This window comes from Antechinus flavipes, chromosome X (assembly GCF_016432865.1).
Source record: "Antechinus flavipes isolate AdamAnt ecotype Samford, QLD, Australia chromosome X, AdamAnt_v2, whole genome shotgun sequence".
NCBI lineage: Eukaryota > Metazoa > Chordata > Mammalia > Dasyuromorphia > Dasyuridae > Antechinus > Antechinus flavipes.
This window is the reverse complement of record NC_067404.1, coordinates 59,826,504-59,836,370: the sequence shown is the minus strand read 5'-3', so window position 1 is coordinate 59,836,370 and position 9,867 is coordinate 59,826,504.

Genomic DNA, 9,867 nt, shown 5'->3' with positions numbered 1-9,867 from the left:
TTTCATTGGTTCTTACATTTTTCCCTCTCTCTGGGTCAAGTGAACATCCTCTGCCTTACAGAGATGTTATAATGAAAGCCCTTTGTGAATATTAAAAGCCCTATATTTTATTAAAGTTTTATTGAACTTTTTATATCACCTTCATTCCCAGATATGTCCCTTTCCTTCCCTACCCCAGAAATTCATCTCTTCTAACAATAAGAAAAATCAGCTCACCAAAATTAACAGATCAACAGATCCTGATAGTTTATTCTATATCCTTTGTCTCTCCGCCTTTAAGAAAAAGAGGAAAATACTTTTTTCCCCCTCCTCTCTTCACCATGGCTGAACTTCATCACAATAATGAGAAAGCATTTTTTAAAATTTTTCTTCCTATTTACAATTCATCATTTTATATGTGGTCATCCTGGTCTAGTCTACTTCACTTTATAACAGTTCAAACAAGTCTTCCTATATAGAGCTCTCTACTTCAGTTCTGACTAGTACTAATTTACTAATACTGTTGCCTGCATAATAATGTTAAACCAGCTTTTTAAAAAATTATTTTCGAAAAAAAAAGTAAGTGGCTTGTAACAAGAGGTTCACACAATTTTATATACTATAAAAATTATTCTCATTTGGGAAAAATGTCGATCATAACTGAACATAGGTTTTAAACAGTCCAGATTTTTTTCTTTTATTGCTAGGCTAGATAATCATATATGAAAGAGATCTCCAAGAAATATCTACCCTGTCCTCTCAATGTGAATACATAAGTTAATAAGGCTGATTTGTTCTTTAACATGCACACATCAGACCTTAATCAAATGAATGTCACTATCTTCAAAATAATTACCTAGGAAGGTCATCCATTTTTTTCCAAAAAAAGCTGCTGTCTTTTAGACTACTTTCAAAACTCTTGTAGAATAAATGTGTGTGTAGTCTTTTGAATTTTCTGAAGGACTAAATCTTTGACTTCCAACTGATTCTAAAAATAATAACCACTCTTAAAGACCATGCAGAACTGGCTATTTTGAATTAGTTTGAGTAATCTATTTGCTTAATTCAAGTTTTGCCTCAAGGAGGTATAATTATCAAGTAGCACTGCTGTTGTGGGATATATCATAAACTACCTAGGAATTAGGAAACCAAATGTGTCTTTTGGGACCTAGACACTACTAACAAAAAGATTTTTTAAAATAAGTTAAGGACCTGAGTATAATTTTAAAAAAGTTCAAAATGATAGATCTCTGGCAATTGTCATTAATTGTCATTAAGACAAAAAAACAAAAAAACAAAATATACTTCTCTCAGATGTACATGGTACCTTTTACAACAACTCACCATGTACTAGGGCATAAAAACCTCATAAGTAAATTCAGAAGCACAGAAATACTAAACATATGCCTTACTAATTACAAATGAATAAAATTACATTCAATAAAAAGCCTTCAAAAAACCATTAAAAATAATTGGAGACTAACAATTCAAGAAAAAAATCATTAAAAATGGGAAAAAAACTCCAAATACTCAAAATACATATTTTGGAAGAAAAAGAATTCCCAGCAATTAAGAGGAAATAAAGAATATTATTAAAAAGCATTTTGCCCAATTAAATACCAATAAAATGGATCGCAAATGAAAGAGTAAAGACTTAGAGAAACCTAAAAGGCTTAGATAAACCTAAGCATAAGAATTTAAAGAACCCAGTCTCAGAAAAAATTGGTTGCACAAACCATAAATGAATTCAAAAGAGGAAAAAATAAAAAAAAGGGGGGGATGAATCGACAACGGAATTATATACAACATTTAAAGAACAATCGGTGACAACATCATACAAATTGTTTGTGAAGATAGATAAAGAAAATATCCTACCAGACTCTTTCAATGAGACAAATATAGTCCAGATACCTAAACCAGGGGGAGATAAAGTAGAGAAATAAACCTAAAGACCAATATCTTTTATGAATATTGAAAAATATATTTGCAAAGAGACTACAGAATAAAAGGAAAAAGATTATAAACTATGACCAGGTTGGAAATTTATAGCAGGAATGTAGGATTGGTTTAATTATAAAAATAATAAACCAAATAATAAAACAATACAAATCACATGATTTTATCAAGAGGTGTAGGTGTTTAATGAAATACAACATCCATCTTTGTTATAAAAAATGAAAAAAATAGGAATAAATGACCTTTCCTTAATTTGGGAAATAGTATTTATCTAAAACTAAAAGTTGTAATGGAGGAATACTAGAAGATCCTGATCTTCTACTACTATATCTACTATTGCCACTAGAATTTTAAATAGTTTAGAAATTTTAGATATAACAAGACAAGAGTTAGAAATTGAAAAAATAACACTGGTAAAGAATCAATTTTTTTTTTTTTGCAGAATGATATGACATTCAGAGAACTCTGTAGAGATAACTAAAATTAAAACAATAACTTCAATAAAGTAGTATGAAATAAAACATGTGCAAAATCATCAATTTTTGTATATTATTAACAAAATTACCAGCAACAAAATATTAAAAAATTACAATAAAAATATATCTTGAATGTATAAAGTACTTTGGAGCCAACCTACCAAAACACATATGAATTCCAAGAACATAACCACAAAACATTTTAAGGGAATAAAGGTAGACATAAATAATTGGCAAGATATCAATTGTTTATGGTTAGGTCACACCAGTGTAATAAAAACATAATCAAAAGTGATTTACAAATTCAGTGCCATACCAAACAAAACAATCGACAGGTCATTTGATAGACCTCAAAAATCATCATCATAATAATGATGATCATTATTGTCAATTATTATTGCCATTATTATTTTATGCAATAAAGATCAAGATTTTCAAAGGATAAAGTCTAAGAGGTCATATACGAATTGATTCAGAATGAACAGAAGCAGAGAATGGTTAATACAGTAACACCAATAGTAAAGCATACAACTTTGAAAGATTAAGAACTTTGACCAATACGATGACCAATCATGAGTCCAAAAGACTGATGATGAAGCATGCTTCTCACTTCTTGGTAGAGAGGTAATGGACTATAGCTGCCAAATCATACATATTTTCAGACGTGACCAATGTATGAATTTGTTTGGCTTACTGTACTTATTTGTTTAAAAAAAAAGGAAGGCTTTTTTTGGGGGGAGTAGGGTGGAAAGAATTGTTGAGGGAGTATAGTGGTACAAAAAAAACATTAATGCAACATTAAAAAAAATACACAGAAAAGAGCAAAAGGAAGTTCCAAAAAGGACACAGACAAGCAAAGAAGTGTTGTTACTATTGTGTTAACTTTAATATATACTTAAAAAAACAAGCGGCACAGAATAGAGTCATGGTTTCATATACAATCCTTTCTCTGTTCTTTGTATATGGAATGTTCATGTTTGTTGATGTTTCATTCATAATAAAAAAGAAAATTTTTAAGTAAAATGAAAATATACAAAATAATAAACTGGTTCTGAAGATAATTTCAATGGAGGGCTTCCAAACATGCTTTGAACAATGGCAACATCTATTCGTGTTTGCTAGGATTACAGATTTAGAGCAAGGAAGGACCTTGAAGGTCCAGTCCAACCCTTCATTTTAGACAGATAGACATTGAGGGACAGCTAGGTGACACGACAGTGGCTAGAGCACGAGTCCTGGAATCAGGAGGACCAGAGTTCAAATCTAAGCTCAGATATTTCCTAGCTGTACTACCATGGGCAATTGCAGGAAGAAGGAAACTAATCTAGGATGTCATGTGAACACCTAAGTTTAGGTTCAAGACCTGTCTGTCTCTACCCCTTTCTGGCTGTGTGACTCTGAGCAAGTCTCTTACCTCTTAATGCTCTAGGCAGCTCTCTTAAATTATAAAGTGAAAAAAGAGTACAGAGCTGGACTGGTAGTAGTATATTCATCCAGGAGAGCCTTTTCATCAGTAAAACCAAGTCTATTCTCTATCCATATGAACAAATACTCTATTTTCTAGTCTTAGAATTTTTTGCATTGAAATTGCTAAAAACAATAGAGTACCTAAAGAAGTCCTTGGAAAGGATGGCATCCTTCTCCTCTTCCCTGTAAGGGTGAGTCCTGGGCAACTTGTAGAGGGTACTTTTACAGCACAGATAACTAGTAAAGGCTAGTTCTTCCTGACCAGCCTCATATAAACGAATAAAGGTGTCCCTTCCTACTGTAGTTCTGGCTTCTCTTCTGCACAAATTGCCACATATGCCATTCCTATGTGTGTACCCTATGTCTCTTTCCCTAACAATCCAAGTACCTTTCCTAAGTCAGAAGTCAACTATAAGTTTGCTTTAGATACAAGGGAAGCCATTTCATAATCTGAGCCCCTTGAGGAAGACACCCCACCATTATTAAATTTGCATAGCTGTACCAGGCTGTTTGTCTGTGTCCCTCTGCCCATCTGTCACACTCTTCTGCCTGTCTACATCTTCGCCCATCTGTTGCTATCCGTCTGCCCGTCTGTTGGGCTCTGTCTACGCCTGACCACATTCCTGTGGCCAAAAAAAATCATCACCTGGTGGCCAACCTTCTGGTGATGAACCTCTCCAAATTTAGCTTGATCCTCAGATGACAGCCTATTCCCAAGCACTGCTACTCTTCCCAGCTTGGTACAGCCTGTCAGAACTTGAGTTCGACTATTATAGCCTTCAAGAACTCAAGACACGTCCATTCCATACAAAGGCATCAGAGGAGGAATTCAGCATAGGATATGCTACAACACAGTTAGACATTTACATGTGTGCCAAAGAATGAAAGCAAGCTGTTTATGGAGCATATTTTATAGAACATTATCCAAAGCCTGTTGGAATTGTGAGATGACATTCTCTTCCACTTTTGTTATTAAGCTTCATATCTTGATTTACTCACTTATTTTTGGCTGGTTTAGATCTGGGATTGCAATGGTGTACATTACTCCTAACATAGGAACACCCTTCAATAAAGATTAGAGCCTGTCTAATTTGAAGCAAAGTGAAGTGTGGAGCAAAGCTTCTTAAACTGTAGGTTATAACCTCATGTGGGGTCTTGTAACTGAATGTGGGGATCACGGAATTATGATTCACTATCAGTTTGATTTGTCTCATGCTTGATTTGTATTCCTGTTTTATGTACTTAAATGCCTGCGGGTCATGTAAAAGTTTCTTAGGTGAAAATGAGTGGAAAAAGTTTAAGAAGCCCTGATCTGCAGCAACTCTATCACAAGGCTTTTCTAATAAAAATGAAAATGATTTAAATACGATATCTTCTCCCCAAAAGCCTTTTTTTTTAAACCAATTATCTAAGAAGTTAGAAACTCATCATTCTTTTCTCTTTAAATAGCAGTGGAATACTGCAAAAGGTAGCAGATTTGTAATTTGAAGGAATTTTTTGGAAGCATCTGTTTTCCCCTATATAGTGCTTCAGTTACACTAACGCTATAATCCTTAGCAGTTCTTATGAGTTTCTTTGTAACTTAAAGGCAAAGTTGATTATTGGTCATCTGCAGTCTGATGATGGTCTGATTTGCTTCACTTCTCTTGTGTCTGTATGATGCTCAGAATGTCTGGATGTAAAAGAAAAAAAATCCACCCTACCATTTTATATACGTTTTTCTGCCCGACTCCCAACATCAGATAATTGTGCTAGTTATTAGCAGTTATAAAAAATGCTTAATGGGAGATTTTTGGGATTTCAATTATCCATACCATCCAACCGACTGGGCATCTCTAAGGATTCTACACAACTACTGTTTTGTAGACAGCTTGTTTTGCTCATGCCTGCCATCTGGTGGAAGTGCTGATTATCGGGGGAAACAACCCAAGGACCAGCAGCAAAGAAGAAGGGAAAACAGCCCAAAGCCATCCAGGAATGGGCTCCTTACCAACTTCAAAGAATCAAAAGTTACCTTCTTCGTACAATATATTTTTGTACCGTATGGAAGGGAACTTAAGAATCTCATATAGTCCCCTCATTTCACAGCAAAGAATACTGAGAGCAAGGGAACATGACTTGGACAAAGGCAGTGAGGCAGTATAAGAGTATGGACAGAAACAAAGGTCTGCCAATTTGTCATCTTTGTTCTTTCCGTTTTCCAATGCTGGGTCAATGATCAACTATGCCTCCATTTCTGCTAAATTGTAAAGTGAGTTTTTGAATAAGAACTTTAATTTTAAAATATGAATGACTGGCAGGTTGGCAACTATAGGAAGAATAATATGAGAAGAAAAGATAATAAAAACCAACTTAAACTGTTCTGTGCTATAATCAACGTGGGCATTCCCTCCAATCAAGCAGCTCATAGCTGCCCAGCCATACCTACCCATACCAGGAGACTTTTTTTTAAATCACCAAATGGCTACTACAATGGGAGCTTGCATTTTCTACATTTTTCTATCAACTGTGCATTCTACTGGGTGATATTACTTGCCAAAGCTTACCTGTACCCTTCTAATACCTTCCCCATAGAAGGGACTGTTCTCATTAAAATTCTATAGATAGAAGAATCAGCAAATAAATGCATAATTGTTGATGTTTTCTCATGTTGTCAACATTTCTTGGCATTAATACCATCCCAGATTTTTCCCTCTCCTTGCTATCTTTCCCTCCTTGTTTTGTTGTCTTAAAAGTGATCTCTTAATGCCTCATATCACAGATTTCCTCGATCCATTATTTGGCCTAGTCGGCTGCTTTACCTCATCTTTATAGCACTGTTTCTACTTCTTACAATTACATTCATGACTGACATAGCAAAGTCTGATTATAGTAGCAACACTACCCTAGATAATACAAAGAGTTTGCCCATCGCACTCTTTGGAGATCTTTTTTTACCCTCTTGTCTGATTGTTGTCTTCCTTCCAGATTCAACCTTAACTGCCCCCAGGATAACTTTGCTTAGTTGGGTCTCTTGCCAAGCTTTCTTTAAACTGGTTTTACCCTTCACTGCTTCTCTCTGTTTTACGAGGTGATACTGCTCATAATCTTCCACTCTCCTTGTCCATAAGATTTTACATACAAGTTTATGTTCTAAGCCACTGTTGCCCTTGGCTGTCCTATCTCCGGCTTGGCAAGTAAGTCAAATGTTTGCTGGCTAAGGCACTCTTTAGCTCTTTTGGACTCCTTGTTACCACAGTTGATTTACATCAGTTGAACTTCTGTATGAAATTATTATAATGAATGTCACGGTCCTGAATTTAAAAAAAAAACATAAGATATTGTATTGTCTAGAAATGACTGTTTCCAAGATCCCCTTTGAACTTCTTTTCAATGTATTTAATTTGCATTTGTTGCTGCTGTTATTGTTGCCTTTAATTATGTAACTGCAATCTGCATTATATTGTTCTTTTTGCTTCTGCTTTCTTCATTCTGTGTCACTTCATAGATCTTACCATGTTTTTTGAATTTTTAGATGCACTCTTTTTTATGACAAAGTAATATTACATTGCCATTCCATTATTAAGTAATATTCCATTATTCTTGTACCATAATTTGTCCTGCTATTCCCCAATCATCAGATACCTAACTTGTTTCCAGAGTTTTGCTATTACAAATTGTACTGCTATGAATTTTTTAACAGGCCTGTTGTTCCCCGGCAGTAATCACCTTACTACATAAACTCAGTAGTGATACCACTGGGCGAAAGTTTACGAATATCTTTGTAATTGATATAATTCTAGGTTACTTTCAAAAAAGATTGAACTAACTCACATCTTCACCAGTAGAACATTACTGTACCTCTTTTATTATAGCCACACCAGCAATGAATTTTGTCATTATCTTTGCCAACTTGATGAGTATATAAAGAAAAATCCTGATTTTCAAATTGTGTATTTCTGTAGTAATTAGAGATTTTGTTCTTTTATTTTTCTATTCTGAAATTGACAAATGTCCAATGAAATATACATTTCTTCAAGCCATTCTCCAATGGATAAATGGTCAAAGGATATAAACAGACAATTCTCAGACGAAGAAATTAAAACTACTTCTAGCCATATGAAAATATGCTCCAAGTCATGATTAATCAGAGAAATACAAATTAAGACAACTCAGTTACCACTACACACTTGTCAGATTGGCTAGAATGACAGTGAAAGATAATGCAGAATGTTAGAGGGGATGTGGGAAAACTGGGACACTGATACATTGTTGGTGGAGTTGTGAACACATCCAGCCGTTCTGGAGAGCGATTTTGAACTATGCTCAAAAAGTTATCAAACTGTGCATATCCTTTGATCCAGCAGTGTTTCTACTGGGCTTATATCCCAAAGAAATCTTAAAGAAGGGGAAGGGACCTGTACGTGCAAGAATGTTTGTGGCAGCCCTTTTTGTAGTGGCCAGAAACTGGAAACTAAGTGGATGCCCCTCAATTGGAGAATGGTTGAAAAAATTGTGGTATATGAATGTTATGGAATACTACTGTTCTGTAAGAAATGACCAGCAGGATGATTTCAGAAAGGCCTGGAGAGACTTACATGAACTGATGCTGAGCAAAATGAGCAGGAGATCATTACATACTTCAATGACAACACTATATGATGATCAATTCTGATGAACGTGGCCCTCTTCAATAATGAGGTGAACCAAATCAGTTCCAATAGAGCAGCTGAACCAGCTACACCCAGTGAAGGAACTCAGGGAAATGAGTGTGAACCACTACATAGAATTCCCAATCCTTCTATTTTTGTCCACCTGCATTTTTTCTTTCCTTCACAGGTTAATTGTACATTATTTCAAAGTCTGATTCTTCTTGTGCAACAAAATAACTGTAGGGACATGTATACATATGTTGTATTTAATATATACTTTAACATAGTGAACATGTATTGGTCTACCTGCCATCTGGGGGAGGGGATGGGGGGAAGGAGGGGAAAAATGGAACAAAAGGTTTTGCAATTGTCAATGCTGAAAAGTTACCCATGCATATATCTTGTAAATAAAAAGCTATAATAAAAAAAAGTTAAATAAAAAAAGAAAACTGCATTTTCACAGACATTGAAGAACAGGAGGGGATTATACATGACGTTGCCAATCACTTAGAGTTGGTGGTTTTTAAGTAAATTAGTAACTTTCAAAACTATCCTGATTTTGTTTTCTTTCTCTTCTTTCTTTCCTTTTCTTCTCTTCTTCTATATCCCTAATACCCTCTTCTTTCAAATTGTTAGAGATGTTAAAATATTTTCATGTGCGTGATAATTTGTGTATCTTTGAGAACTGTCTTCCATTGGAAAATGGCTTTTAATCTTAAAATTATATGTCAATCCTAAAACTATATTATAAAGCAGTGGTCATCAAAACCATTTGGTACTGGCTAAGAAAGAATAATTGATCAGTGGAATAGGTTAGGCTCAAAAGACACAACAATCAACACTATAGTAATCTAGTATTTTCTAAACCTGAAGACTCCAGCTTCTGGAATAAGAACTGTCTGACAAAAATTACTGGAAAAATTGTAAAATAACATGGCAGAAACTAGGAATTGACCAACACCTAATAACCTATACCAAGATATGGCTGAAATGATTTAGACATAAAGGGAGGCACTATAGGCAAAATAGGAAGGCAAGGGATAGTCTACCTCTCAGTAGAAGGAAGCAATTTGTGGCCAAAGAAATAGAGAACATTCTGAAAGGGAAAAGAGAGAATTTTGATTATGTTAAATTAAAAAGGTTTTGTACAAACAAAACCAATGCTTAATGCTTAAGTAATAAACAATGCTTAGAAGGAAAGCAGGAAATGGGGGGGGAGATTTTTATATCCAAGGGTTCTCATAAAGGCCTCATTTCTTAGTTTTAATAATAGCTTTTTATTTTCAAAATATATACAAAAAATAGTTTTCAACATTCACCCTTGTAAAACCTTGTGTTCCAAATTTTTCTCCCTCCCT